This window comes from Pseudonaja textilis, chromosome 4 (assembly GCF_049901715.1).
Source record: "Pseudonaja textilis isolate UNSWEBS1 chromosome 4, rPseTex1.2, whole genome shotgun sequence".
Taxonomy (NCBI): domain Eukaryota; kingdom Metazoa; phylum Chordata; class Lepidosauria; order Squamata; family Elapidae; genus Pseudonaja; species Pseudonaja textilis.
The window spans coordinates 70,275,645-70,291,671 of NC_141993.1; the positions used below are offsets into that span (position 1 = coordinate 70,275,645).

The following is a 16,027-nucleotide window of genomic DNA, read 5'->3' on the forward strand; positions in this document are numbered from 1 at the left end:
ATGCACTCATATTTATAAATTTCAGAAAGGTGAGAGAGATTAATGCATAGGTATGTATTATGTACGCATACGTAGTTTCCTATCGTGGGAAGAGAGTGCAGCAAGCCGGAGCAGGACATTCATCATAGCTGCCTGGAGAGGAAAAAGCTGCCTAATGAAAAGAAGCTGCCTGGTCTAAAGAATCTGCCTGGTCTCGAGAGAGGGAAGCCGACACGGGGAACGAACGAGCTGTGGGTCTGCGGCAACTGCCAGCAAAAACTGCAAGCTTAGAAGCTACCCAACTGCGGGTGAGTGTCTCCCCCGGCTCCTTATAGATCAGCGGTGCATTTTTCCGTGGGAGGAAGGAGCGGGTAAACAGCTCAAAGATTTACTGTGGACCCGAATCAGAAACAACTTTAAAAGCGAAGACTCCAAAGCGGAAGGGGTGAGTGTGGAGATTAAGCAGCAGAGGCTTAATTTATGTTTTTACCCTCTAACTCTGGAAGTTAAATGGCAGCTTGATGAAAAGAGCGATTAAAGGAGAAAAAAATGGGGTGGGGGGAACTAGACGAGAAGAAGAGGTGTGAAGAAGGTTTTTATTCAGGAAAACTGCCTTTTGAAACTGAGACTGATTGTGAATTCCGATGATGGAAGAACTGGAATGATGTCTACAGTCTCCATTTAAATCAAATCACCAAAAATAATTCTAAACGGCCACCAATTGGGGAGAACAAAGGAGACTCATGGAGAATTGATAGTCTCCATATAAATCACCCAGCTCCATTTAAATCACCCAGCTGACTCATCAGCCTGAATTTAAATTCCCACTCAGCTGATTGGACAACCTCCACTAAGCCCCCACCCAAATCTCATCCTTTCCAAACTCCAAAGTAGATGATTGGTGAGCTCATTCAAACCTTCTCCATTCAAATCTATCATACAGCAACGCTTCCTCTTTAAAACAAAAACAAAACAAAACAAAAACCAAAAAATATGGCTTTAAGGAAAAACAAAGGAACTTTACACAACAAACCTCCAATACTTTACTACCTCCACTATTTCAGTACCTCAAGACCAAATATTTATAGATAACGCTTTGTCTATAATAATTGATTTATCATATAATAGTAAAATAATTAATTGTTAAATGACCACTAATTTACTGATTCATTGAACTGATAGAAATTTAATATTGTATAATTGATTATCGATTGATCGATTGATTCTTAGTAATAAGGTGATTGACTGATTTTTAGTAATAAGTAATCTTACCTTTGATTTGTTTTCTAACTTATCAATTAACATTTATTAATTACCAACATTCATTAAGTAGCTGTCTACCTATCACATTAATTCGCTATTGTAATTGTTTAGTATACTACTGTCATTAACCATGCCAGCCAGAAACTCCAGAAACTCCAAATCCTCCACTACCAAACAACAACAAAATATCTCTACCAATGACCTCCCAGACTCCTGTACATGCTTCAGATGTCTTAAAACTATCAATGAAAGCAAAAATAACATCAAATGCTACCTATGTGATAATCAAGCCCACCTTGCCTGCTTAAACTTAAACAAAGACATAGCTGATCTCCTAAAAGCATCAGATACATTCCCTTGTCTATGTCCATCATGTTTTCCTAAGCTAAACAAACCAAGTACACTGCCTGACAGAGTTGATAGCATAGAATCACTCATGCACTCAATAGAAAAACGCTTAGCAACCCATTTTGAAACAATCATACAAGTCTAATTTCTCTTGAGAAAAAAATACAGCACTAATAAGCGACTACCTATCAGCTCAAAATCAAATCCCAACCCAACAACCACAACCACAACTACCTCAACTACAATCACAACTACAACCAAAATTAACCACCAAACCACAACCACAAATAATTACTATCCCATCAAATAATTCCACAAATGATATCTCCTTAATCATCAGAGACATCATTGAACATGATCGGAAACATCCAAATGCCATCTTATTTGGTCTTGAAGATACCAATGAATCAGATGACATCACCAAAGTTCGTAATATCAAATGCAACAAACATCTCTCCTGAAGATATCATTGAAATAACTAGAGATGGCCCTGAGCCCAAATACAATGATGGCTCATTGGCCCCAAAATTTTGTAGAGTTGTTTGCAAAAATGAGTCCAGCAAATGCATATTCATTCATACAATAAACACCATTGCAAAAACCAATCCCAACCACAAAAAACTTCGCTCAAAACCAGACTTATCCATACTGCAAAGAATCTGCTCCCATGAACTCCGCAAGGAACTCAAAAGACGTCTAGACAATGGAGAGAAGGATCTCTACCACGCTGATTGTATAAAAAGGAAGTCACACAACCCACAACTCCACATCCAACCCACCATCATGCAAAACTAGGCATGCAACCTCTAACTACCTCAATTCCAACGACAACTGGCCTTAAATGTAAGCTACTCAATGCAAGAAGCCTTGTGAATAAAATATCTGAATGTTCTCCTCGTATTAAATATGGCTAAATTCAACATCACATTTGTCTGTGAAACATGGCTCAATGCATCGCTCCCTGACTCCATTACCACAGTAAGAGACTATCATCTTTACCCATCAGATCATGAAATTCATAGAGAAGGTGGTGTTGCTATCTTCTATAAAAAGTCCTTACATCAAAAAAACATCCAAGTTACCCAAGAGCTTGCTCTTCCTGAGACCATCGTCTGTGAACTGTCCTTAAATATCACATTTCGATTCTTACTATGTTACAGAGCCCCTGAGTATGACATCGAACATGTAAACAAGCTAAATTCACTACTAACATGGGCAACATCCTGCCCACACACTTTTATCTTTCTTGGTGACTTCAATCTACCTCACATTAACTGGACCCTAAACTAATGTAAAACTGAACCCATACATCCAACCTTCTACAATGCTGTAACAAACCTGGGACTGGAACAACTAGTAACCAACAATACTAGACTTAACAACTGCCTCGATCTCATCTTCTGCAATAGTTTGAATTCAATTTATGGAATACAAATTAAAGAACCCTTTTCCAACAGTGACCACAGCATGACTGACTTTTGTCTCAACATACGTCCACACAAAAATCAACACAATGATGTGATCCCCAATTATAACTTCAAAAAAGGCAACTATGATCTTATAGACAACTATCTCTCATTCCTTGATTGGCAATTTCTATTCACTGGATGCAATACTGTTGAAGACCATGACAACATATTTTTACTTGAAGTCAAAAGAGTCATCAAACTATATGTACCAATAACAACTCCAAAAACCAGAAAAAACAGATTACCCATAACAATAAGGAAGCTTCAATCCAAAAAGAGATCACTTTGGCGGAAAAACAAATCTGGTCACATTGCCAACTTCAAAAGCCAATACAAAAATTTATGCCACCAGATAAAGACTGAATGCACCAATTATCACATTAAACAAGAGGAAAACCTTCTACGCACCAATTCTACCCGTGCTTTCTACAATTTTGTAAACAACAATCTAAAAGACTCAAGGTCCATCCCACCCCTGAAAGGACCTAATGGTAAAGAATGCAACAATGACTCGTTAAAGCCAACAGCTTTAACACATTCTTCAGTATTTGTAAACAGCAATGGATCATGCCCAGTATTTCCTAGTCAAACCACAGACAACTACAGTGATCTAATACATATCCATTTTACAATAGACAATGTTGAAAAAGCACTACACAATCTAAAACCATCTCTATCTATCGGACCAGACGGAATATGTGCCTACTTCTTAAAAAAGCTATCCACTGCCATAACCTCTAAGCATAATCTTTGAAAAATCTTTCAGGACCAGCTCCTTGCCAAAACTATGGTCACAAGCCACAGTCATCCGCATCTTCAAAAAGGGAGACCCCAGCCTAGTTGAAAATCACATACCAATCTCTTTATGCTGCGTCACCTGTAAAGTCATGGAATCAATTATTAACCAATCCATTATCCTCCACTTAGAGACAAACCACCTACTCTCTAATAAACAATTTGGTTTCAGAAAAAACTATCCTGCAATCTGCAACTCTTACACTGCAAAAACATATGGACTACACAACTCGATCAGGGCAAAGCAATAGATGCAATCTACATAGACTTCTGTAAAGCCTTTGATTCAGTGGAACATGACAAACTACTCCCAAAACTAAATTCTTATGGTATCTCTGGACATCTGCATAACTGGATAGAAGCATTCCTGTCAAACAGACAATGGTCAAAATTGGGAGCGTCCTATCAAATTCTGTACCTGTCAATAGTGGTGTCCCCCAAGGCAGTGTTCTAGGACCAACTATCTTCATACTCTACATAAACGACCTCTGTGATCGTATTAAGAGCAACTGTGTTCTCTTCGCTGACGATGTAAAGCTATTCAACACCACAGAGAATACTGATACCCTTCAAAAAGACGTTGACTATGTATCAGAATGGTCAAACAAATGGGAACTTCAAATCTCAACAAATAAATGCTCTGCCCTACATATTGGCAAAAAAAATCAGAAAATAAAATACAAGCTGAATAGTCAAAACCTTGTTGATGATCCAAACTCTGTCAAGGACCTTGGAGTACTCATCTTTAATGATCTAAGTGCTAGAGCCCATTGTAACTACATAGCCAAAAAGGCATTAAGAGTTGTTAACCTAATCCTGCGTAGCTTTTTCTCTGGTAATATCACACTACTAACTAGAGCATACAAAACATTTGCTAGACCAATACTTGAATACAGCTCATCAGTCTGGAACCCGCATTACATGTCTGATAATAACACAGTTGAGAAAGTCTAGAAATATTTCACACTCCACTCCTCTACTTGTTGCAGAATACCTTATGCCACCAGACTTGAAATTATAGACCTAAAAAATCTAGAACTTCGCCACCTTCAGTCCGACCTAAGTATAGTATATAAAATCATACATTGCAATGTCCTACCTGTCCTCTCCTAGCCATACTTTTATCTAATTCTTGTGGGGTCATATTAAAGCCAAATTGTTCTCTATCTTTTTTATAATGGGTTTGTATTTGTGCAAAGGGCCACCACACTATCTCCTTTCCTTGAATTTGTATTTGGTTCCTATTTTTAAGCTCTCCAGTGTCATATAATAAATCTTTATACCTGACAATATTTTCATAATCCAATACATTTGGATGTGTGACTGCTTCCAATGTAGATAGCCACAATGGAACCTTTGGGTAGTGTTTTCTTTTTAATCTTTCCCCAGATATTGAACAACACATTTCTTACATGGTGCCTTTGGAAATATGAATGTTGTTTAGATTTTCCATACCATGTGAAGGCATGCCAGCCAAGTTGGAGATCAAAACCTTCTAATACTAATAACCTTCTATTTTCTAATTTAATCCAATCCTTAAGCCAGTTTACTATAGCAGCATCATAATATAATTCAAAATCTGGAAGGCCAAATTCTCCTTTTTTCTTGGCATCCTGTAATAATTTATTTCACTCTGGGTTTTTTCCTCTGCCATATAAATTTAGATATACATTTGTTTAATTCTACAAAAAAATTCTTTTCCAACTTGACTGGCACTGTCTGAAACAAGAACAATTTTGGCAAAATATTCATTTTTACTATCGAAATATGGCCCAATAGCGATAACTGCAATTTGGCCCAATTATCTAAATCTTTAACTATTTGCATTATTAATTTATCATAGTTATCTTTTTTAATCGACGAACATCTAGCAGTCAACCAGATCCCTAGGTATTTTACTTTATTTACCACCTGCATACCTAATTTATTTGCTAGTTCTTCCTTCTGCTCCTTTGTACAGTTTTTTGTTAACACTTTTGTTTTTTCTTTGTTAATTTTTAACCCTGCCACCTTCCCGTATTCTTCTATTTCTTAGTAGTATAGGCCTCACTTCTAAGGGTTGAAATTCTAGACCTAGAAAACCTAGAACTGTGCCGCCTTCGGTCCAATCTATGTATAGTATATAAATTATACATTGCAATGTCCTACCTGTCAATGAATACTTCAGCTTCAACCATAACAACACAAGAGCACACAATAGATAAAAACTCAAGGTTAATCGCATCAGACTTGATTGCAGGAAATACGACTTCAGCAACAGAGTGGTCAATGTCTGGAATACTCTTCCTGACTCTGTGGTTTCTTCCCCAAACCCCCAAAACTTTAACTTTAGACTTTCTACTATTGACCTCACCAGTTTCCTAAGAGGTCTGTAGGGGGCATGCATAAGCACACCAACATGCCTACCGTCCTCATCCTATTGTTTCTTTTATTTTTCTTATATGTATCCATGTATTCATAACTATGTTTTTACTTATACCTATTATCTTGTAAGCAATTGACAAACCAAATAAATAAATAAAAATAAAACATATGCATAGGTAAAGGATCTCATTTACTTATAGGCAACAGGGCTCATGTTATATCCTGCCCCCGTTTTCCTTCAGAAACCCAAAGGGAGAACTAAAGCAATAGAACACTAAAACAGGGAGGAAGTGTTTCCCATAAATCAAGGGGTGGGGGCAGTTTGGGAATGCCAGATGCAAAAAAGAAAAATGTCCCATTGCAAATCTGTGAGATGATTCTGATTATAGACTTTGGGCTTATATGTCTATACATGCAGTTGATTTAATTAATTACATTCATCTAAGAACTGATTTTCCCCACATGTACACAAGCCCTCAGAAGACATGAAATTTAGTACAGAGGGATAAAGTTGCCTTTTTCTAATGTTGGGTCCTTGGTACTCTCTGAACTTGGTGGTTTTCTTGTAGACATTTCATTACCAAACTAGGTAACATCATCAGTAACCATGATGCAATGATGTTATCTAGTTTGGTAATGAAATGTCAGCAAAAAACCAAGCTCAGAGTGCACCAAGAACCCTGCAGTTTAACCCTGAATTACAAATATTGTCTTTTATCAGCTTTTTTCTTCTGCATGTTTATCTGCCTTTGCAATCCTCTGAATTCCCATGAATTTGGCTTACATTCACTTGAATATGTATAGCTCTGTGACTATAGACTCAGTTTAGCTGATCACTTGGCTATTGTACTGACACTTAAGCAAAGAAAAGGACACCAGGATGTAGGGATGCACTGCCTGGAGCTCCAAATTCACATTCTTCCAAACCCCATGTATCTAGTTTCTAGGGGTCATTCTAAATATATATTTTAATGTGATCTAAAAGAAAAAATGAACAAATTTAGGGTATGATATTGCCTATATTCATTCTTTTTAATGTTAAATAAATGAAATCAAATGAAATCAAATTTAATTTTTGCTGTAGTCCTGCCTACTTCTTGGAGGAATTCTGCCTGTTTTGGAGATCACAGCTAGTTCTGATCCCATTCCTTTGTGTGATTAATTGGGATTTTTGGATCCAATCTGAATTGGTCATTGGGACCAGAAGTTTGTTCTTTCAATCTTTTGGTTTCATGCTGGAGCCCATCCTCAGGGAACTTCTCAATCTCCAGGATGTGTGCAGGAATTTTGGCTCCAAAGTGCATTATTTTACATTTGCTCATGCCAAATGACACCTGCCACTTTGATGCCCACTCCTCTAACATGCCAAAATCAGAGATCTTGGCAGTCTCTTGTTTTTATTGCTCTGGGCAATATAGCATCACCAGCAAAGTTGGCTATTCCTCCTGTCACACCTGATTCCAGATAATTTATAAAGTTAAAAAACCATTGATCCTAGGATAAAACCATGCAGGATCTCAGTAGTTCTATCCCTCCATCGTGAGATAGTACATGTCTCACAATGTGATAGAAGTAGATTTTCTTTTGTTAAGCAGTTGCTTATCAAAAAGAAGACCTGCCTTTTTGTTCCACAGTTGTTAAGCTTATTAAGAAGTCTTTGATGATGGATTTTATCAAAGACTTTTTGAAAATCTAAGTAGATGATGTCTGCTGGCTTGTCCTTATCCATGTCTTTATTAACATCCTATATTAGTTAGTTAGACAGACAGCACCTCCCCTAACTGAAACCATGTTCAATATCCTTTAATAAGGCTGTGCCTTCCTAAATTTGGTAATTTTATCTTTAACAGCTGTTTCTGCTATCTTCCCCAGAAAAGATGTTAAGCTGACAGGTCTATAATTTCCTGCATCTCCATGTGAGCCCTTTCTTAAAAATGGGAGTTATGTTGGCCACCTTCCAGTCTTCAACCACAGAGTGTAGACAGGTTGCATATTTTAGTTAGGAGGTCTACAATCTCGGCTGTAAGCACCTTAATAACATCTGGATGGATGCCATCAAGGTCTGATGATTTGTTGATGTCAATAAAATCTAGCAGTTTTCTTGCCATAACTATCTAATATGAATGCTGTACCTACAGATCCTGCTTTGAGCAAAGGGTTTAGATTGTTAAAGCAGCAAAAGCAGGGATCACACTAAGTATGTAAAGCAAGGAATGGTTAAGTGTACCCTAGCAACCAGGGTGGTGAACCAATTATATGCACGCCTTATTTAATGTTAGTTAAAAGCAATTCTCCAGTTGGGAAGATACTCTGCACCGTTCTGCATGAATGCTTCCTGTTCACCTTTTTATGGGACTAAAATAGCAGTTCACTTAATTCCGTTTTGTTTCTGACATGGATAACTTCCCTTACAATATTTCTTTCAATATGTTTCTTTCATTAAGCCTGCAATTATTGATGAAATATGCCCTTTCTATGGCCTAGGGTTAAAGATGCTGAGCTTGTCAGCTGGAAAACTGACCTCCCAGGTTCAAGACTCAAGCACATGAGATGGGGTGAGCTCCGTTACTTGCCCCAGCTCCTGCCCATCTAGCAGTTCGAAAGCATGCAAATGCAAATAGATAAATAGGTACCATTTTGGTGGGAAGGTAACAGCATTCTTGGTATATAGTCATGCTGGCCAGATGACAAGGGAAGTGTCTTTGGACAGTGTTGGCTCCCTCGGATAAGAAATGGAGACTAGTACCGCCCCCTAGAGTCACACATGTCTGGACAAGGGAAACCTTTATCTTTTTACTGTTTTCATCTCTTGCATCACCAAACAGTCCTTATAAATATCCCTTAAGCTGAGAAAGAAAACTTAAAGTCATTGACAATCAAATACCAAACATAATACTCTAGAAACTCATGAAACAGCAGAGGACAGTGGTTTACTGTAGTATGAGCCATGCATATTATGTTCCATGTGTCCATTAACCTATTGCAAAACTTTAGGCGTTGCCTTTCCTTCATGTTCCCTATTTAAAGAAAAGGTGTTGACAAGTTTATTATTTCTCCCTGTGTTGTGACTACTATAAACAACCCAGGATGAACAGTACACTTGAGACCTGAATAAATATGTCAGGTATGCCCCACATTTTGAAATACTTGGGAGGAAATATTTTCAGTATCTCCAGACTTAAATGTACCGAAGATGCTTTTTCAAAAGGCAACTGGGGTTGTTTTCTTTGTTGTTCGAAGCTTCTTGGATGAAAAGCAAAATGTTTTCAAGGAAAAACAAAGGAAGTCCAGTTGTCTTTTGAAAAAGCACCTTTGGAACAATCATGACCTGGACAACTGAGAATCTCCATCTCCAGGCTTAAATGTATAGATAATTTATTTTTATCCTTGCCCAACTTTGCATGAAAATTACCAATTAAATTATAAAAGGGGAAGTAAAACCATCTTCAAGTTATCCAAGTGCCTCCTCAAATTCTGTCAGAGATATAACAAGGGCTTTTATATAATTAGGAGAAAATGATGTAATTACAGTGATTAAAGATGGGCACTTTCAAAACTGTATTCTTCATAAAACTGAAAGGGCTGCTTCCAAAATAATCAATTTCATATTAAGATTAATACACACACACACACACACACACACACACACACACACACACACCCTTCAGAGGCATATCTTCAGAAGATCAGTTCACCTTCATTAAGACCTCTTCTTTCCTTCTCTCTATCAAGTATCTATCTTTATTTTTTTAAATTTCATTAATGTATGGTGTTACCATCTACTCCTCTTATATTCAAATTATCATGTTCCATCTGTTATCACTAGCCCATCTCTGTGGCTGGAGACTTCGGTAGAAATAGGAGGGACTATCTGAATCACACAGACATTCAGCAGCAATATGAGAGACCAAAATCATAAAAGAACCAAGTGGAACATGAAGCCAGTATGAGCCACATGACTCTCTCCTTGACCAGCCTAGTGAGTCAGGTCAGGGAAGAAAAGAGCCAGCTGCTCTAAGAAAGCCACATGGAGCCTTGTGATCAGGCTGACCCAGTCAGACCTGCTACAACTGAATGAGGAGAAGGGAAAACAAAAACACAAATACATTAAACACCTAACCCTATATGTAAGATATGTACTTAATGTGTCATTTTGTGCATGCATGATGCAATATAAAACAAAGTCTAAACCCATGGGTATGAAAAAACTATGTATAATTACCCCTTTCCTCTTCCTCTCTCTCTTTCCTTATTTCTCTTTCCTTAAGACAAATTGCAAGCAGAATAGTCAGCTAGTAGAAATTCTGCTTTTTGGCATAATTGCTTTTTGGCATTAAAAACTAAGTTTCTGCCTTTTGGCATAAAAACTAAGCAATAGCTATAAAAGCATTCACATCCTATTTATATACACCTATGAAACATACTGTGCGAGAAAAGGAAATTTTACAGTATAGAGCGGACTTTTGCCCACTTACACCTGTTTTTCCTGAGAAATGCTATTGACAAAAAACATGTTAGCATTCCTAAGAAATTGAGCTGCTTGTTTTTCTCTTTCTAAAACACAGCTGTTTATAGACATTGGCTGTGTAGGACATTGACTATAAATGTGTGTGTGGGGGGGGTATGACATGTATTTTGTGCAGTGAGTTTTTCTATTTTGTGCTGGTAAGAACAGTATCTTTGAAAGCTCGACAATATTCATCTTAATTCCAGAGTTTTGTTAAACACACACACACACACAAACTTGTAAATTAAAGAAAGAAAATAATCCAGGCAGTTTTCCAATCCTACAGCATAACTATAGATAAAGCTGGAATCTGCCGATAAGATTTTATTTAGAAACTGATTACAGTGTAGACATTTGCAAGGGAAATTGGCAAGCATAAATGAGAATTTAAAGGAGAAATTACTACAATATACACAGCAACTATGTTTGAAGCCTTTGGCATCAAAAAACAGGAGGAACTGGCAATCAAAGCCTGTCTCTTTTTAGGTGCTTACAGTATAGATAACATACATTACAGGGGCAGAGGTTTGATTGTGCAATTCCACTTGTCCTTTCAAAGCCTGCGACTGCTGCTGTGGATGCCTCTGTCTGAAGAAAAGAGAAGGACAAGTAATGGAGCTGGGGCAGGAGTATATTATATGAACATGCAGAATCCATTTATATTATTTCATATTGTGATGCACATAATGATAGTTAATTGACTGACAGCAATTGGAGCCTAGTTCTGTAGTATTCCATTAAAATGCATTATATTTATAAATGCATTATATTTAACCTATTTCTCTCACACTTAAAACACGGTGGTTGACATGCTTAATTAAACCAGTATTAAACTTGGTCATGCTGCCTCTAGGTGGTTCAACACTAAAACAATATAAAAACAGACATACAAACACCAGAATCCAATTCAAAGAAGAGCAAAATGGCAAATCCAGCAAACCTCTTATTAACAACTGACATCCAACAAAGGGGACAACGAACATTCCAGCACAAATCCTAGGAGAACAGTCAGGTCCTTTGTGCTTCTTTGGATTCAGGAGGAATCTCATTCAAGAGAGCAAGCGCCATATAGAGAAGCTGCACTTCCTCAGTCCTGCTAAGTGATGTTGTTTAATCAAAGGAAACTGGACCTTGCTTACCCTGTCAGCTCGAATTGGCTGGGTAGACACCATGGGAGATGGTGGCCCTTCAAATAAGTGGACATCATGCTACATGGAGCCTTATAGGTCATAGCCAGCATCTTGAATCACACCTGGACACAAACTGGCAACCAGTGAAGCTTGCGAAGCAGAGCTATCCCATGGACAAACAAGGGGGCTGCTGATAACTGTTCACACCATTGCATTCTGGACCAGCTGAAATTTCCAAGTAGTCTTCAAGGGCAGCCACATTTAGAGCACACTGCATTTAAAGACATATTAAGCCTCCTTAGTTTTAACCTTCATTGATTCAGGGTGGGGAGTATATGCATTGATGTGCACTTTATGCTCATATATTAAATGAAACAGATACTAACCTCTGGCCATTGATGTGTGCTTACTGGAGATCTATTCTGTTTGAAAGGAATGCCGCAACAGAGAGGCCTGAAACAATAACAGAGTTCCAGTGTAAATCCTTGTAAAGTCTTTGGAAGCAGTTCACAAGGGGAGAAAGAGTAAAGAAGCTGAAGTTTAAGTCAAATAGTTAATAATTATAATATACATGGGGTAACTAACAAAGGCGAATTAAGGCTGAAATAGGGGCTACCCAAGCTCAATTGATCTCAAGACCAAAAACTCAGCAAATCTGAAATTATAAAGCTTTTGCAGTCTGAACATCAAGGACAAGCAAAAATGTTTAAATAAGCTGCTGTAGTCAGACTTCATCAGCACGACTCCTGTAATGGCTATAAATTAGGCTTTGAGCTGTACTCAGGCATGGGATTGCTTTCTTTTTTTAATCTCCTAAAGAGGGACTGAGGTGAGCCTGACGTTCATTTATAGTATTTGTAAGGCATCAAGTGGCAGTATTTTAAAATATTTATCTCAAGCTACTGATTTGATTCTTAGCATCATGGCTTAGTCTCTGCTGTATTGCTTATAATATTCATGATAATTATGGTTACCGATTGTTTACTAATTGTGTCTATATTGTTCCACCTTTCAGACAAAAGTTTGCTAAATAAAACAAATCTCTCAGCTGAAAGGACTGATAATTTTCCATTGTCTAAAATCTCTACTGGAAAACTGTTAAAGTGTAACAACATTGTTAGCTGAATGTTTTCATCAGAAGTAGTTGATTCTGAAAGTGTAACTCAACGCCTAATAATAATCCACATTCCAGACAACAGGAGGGTAGATTAATTGTGAGATAGAGGATCACATTCTCTAACATTTGATATGAATAATTTTGTTTGTTTGGGGACCTAGTGATCAGGACAAGAGTGGTTTTGGGTGGGATTATTTGTTCAGATAAAAAGAGAATGGCAAGTGTTTTAACTAGGCAGGAAGAACTGGCTTGTTGGGTGGTTGATGATAAGGATATATGGGAGGATATAGAGACTGGCAGAAATTGGGGTGAATAGAATAGCACAGTAAACAATTGAGATGACTGGTGATCGCAGACAGAGTTCAGACTCATCTGACTTGAGGATGGAGCTGGATGGGATGCTTCCTAGGGGTCATAAGCAGAATCTGCAAAACTATGCAACTGTGCCAGAATGGGAACGGAGGAGACTGGTGTGTCAAGACTATTATAGCCAGAGCTTTCATTGATGGATGAATTTGTGGTAATGGTATGTGGGGAATGATCCTGGGGAACATTAGGAAGAGCTACAAACAGGACAATAGGCATATAAAAATGTCTCAACCCACAGAAGAGGGGAGGGTGTGGAAAACATTTCAGAAGGGACTTTTCAGAGAGTAAAAAAAAAAAAAAGAAGGGGAGAAATACTTTCAGTCTTGCAAGTTTCTGTTAATATAACCTTACAATAAAGAACAGACCTAGTACTCCTGGTTGTGCTTCTTCTAAGGTCTATCTCATAGGACTAACTTCAATTCTGCAAGATTCATTTGCAGAATGAATTTTCTGGAGGTGCTTGAAGAATTTCCCAAAAATCTGAAGGCATTTCTGTTAAGACTTTTTTTAAGTCTCCCCTGTACATCAATGGAGGAGGAAGATGTGTTGGATATGTTCACCACCTTGGGTTATTTGTAAAAATAATAAATGCATAAATAAAAATTACAGGGTTCCAGCAAAGATTACAGCTAGCAAACCAATTCAGAAGGAAAAAGGTTGAACTGTGTTAGGTGTCCTCTTCATTAGACAACAAAGACAAGGAGAAAGATACAAAAACAACAACGTGCATATATGGCACTTATGACATGAACAAGTCCGGCTCCGAATCTGAAGAGTAAGAAAATAGGAATTCTTAAGCCAGTATAATAATATGGTGGTGGATCTTATACTAGAAGAAAATGGGAATAAGATGCAGAAGAAATATATCAAATGAAGGGACTTCATCACTTAATTCAAACTATAGTAAAAATGGTTCCTTTCGTAAAAGACAAGATGACTTGACTAATTCTAGCATTCCAAACATTACATCCACACTGACTGTTATCTCTGTGACTAGTGTTCAGAAAAATCTGCTTTGTAGCACAAACTCTCCTACAAAGGCCATCATAGATACTGCAGCAGCAGCCATGCAGAACAGTATTTCAAATCATTTATGAGCTGAGGAATACAATGTTTCTACGTCACTTACTGCTTGTATTATACCATTAGTTGTAAATACTGTGAGTACTTCAACTGCCTTGTCTACAACGACCAGCGGTACTGTGTGATCTTCAGAAGTCAGGGAGAGGCACAAGTCATGCCTCATTCCTCTTCAGGAAGAAGAATTGGAATCCCACAGAAAAGATAGTTCAAGACAAACGAGGCAATCCAGAACATCCACACAGGGTGTAACATTAACCCATGTCCAGGAAGCTGAGGGGAAAAAAATATAGAAGTTTGGCTACATGAACTAAAAAACAAGAGAATAAAGAATAGGAACCAAAAGAACAAGGCAAAGGAAACCAAATAAAAAACAAAGAACCAGAAACTAAGGATAAGGATGAATATATGTGTGAACCTTAGAAGAGCCGTGTCATAGTTGTAAAACTATATCTTCAATTGCTTCATCAATTTCTTAGTAGCCACATCTTCTAATTTTTCAAGGCAAATGAATAGACCTAAGGGCATTATAGACATATGTTATGCTTACTCAAAAAGTGCAGCAAAAGAAAACGAGAGAGGAAAAACAAACAAGAAAAAAGAAGGGAAAAGATAAATCATAAACAAAATCAATAAGAGAAAGAGAAAAACAAAGATCAACTGGAATTTGTTTTCGGATTTAGGTTAATGATGAAACAAGAACATGGGTCTAATTCCAGAAGAGGAAACTAATAAAAAAGAAGTGAAGAGTGACAGTCATTCAAGATATGACACAGGGTCATCTGGAGATTGTTATGATTCAGTATTAGGATGACCTGGTTACAATTACTTGGAAAATCACAAATTATATGCCAGTAAACTAGAAAAAGAAGATACAACTTATTTTTAGAAACTTTATGAAATATTATAGCTCAAAATGAAAAACTGAAAGCACAATGCATGATACAAATTAATGGCCTTTAAACTACAATTGGCATGTGTTGATCAATCTCTGCAAGAAATGGAAAAAGGAGAGCGAATAACTCCGAAAAGGCAAATACATGAAATGGAAGAATTCAAGATGCTATCAGACCTGAAGGCAGATAACCAGGGGCTAAAGGATGAATATTGGGCTTTGATCAGGGTAATCAGCAAACTGTCCAAATAAAATTGTTTACACTTATCAGCAAATCAGGGGATTGCACATAATTAGTAACTCCAGCGGACCACAGAAGTCACTGGATTCCTGGGAAGATTTCTTCAAGACTATTGTTTTCAGATATTCTGTCAAAAGCCCTTTTACCTGTGTGTGTGTGTGTGTGTGTGTGTGTGTGTTATTTTTATATGTTAAAAGCAGCTGCTGAGAAGACAAAATGACTGAGGAATCTTGTTTACAACGTCTGATAAACTTCAAATATTGAATCAGTAAGCCTTAATTGTACATAAACAGTTTTTTTTTTTTTAAAAAAAAAGCTTTCTGCTATCTTTTACCTTTTCTTGTTGCTTTGTCACTGTTTCTGGGAGTATTTTGGGGGGAAAGGCGGGGTTATTCCTATATGCCACTTAGAATCACTATGAATTATTAAATTTCATTAATAAATAAAATAAATAAGATTAGATTCATTAC

At 37.3% G+C, this 16,027-nt stretch overlaps 1 pseudogene; it reads left to right on the forward strand.

The window, feature by feature from the left end:
- The first annotated feature begins 14,087 nt into the window (after nucleotides 1-14,087).
- Nucleotides 14,088-15,331, forward strand: LOC148125887 (protein phosphatase 1 regulatory subunit 12A pseudogene; annotated as a pseudogene).
- Nucleotides 15,332-16,027: the final 696 nt, after the last annotated feature.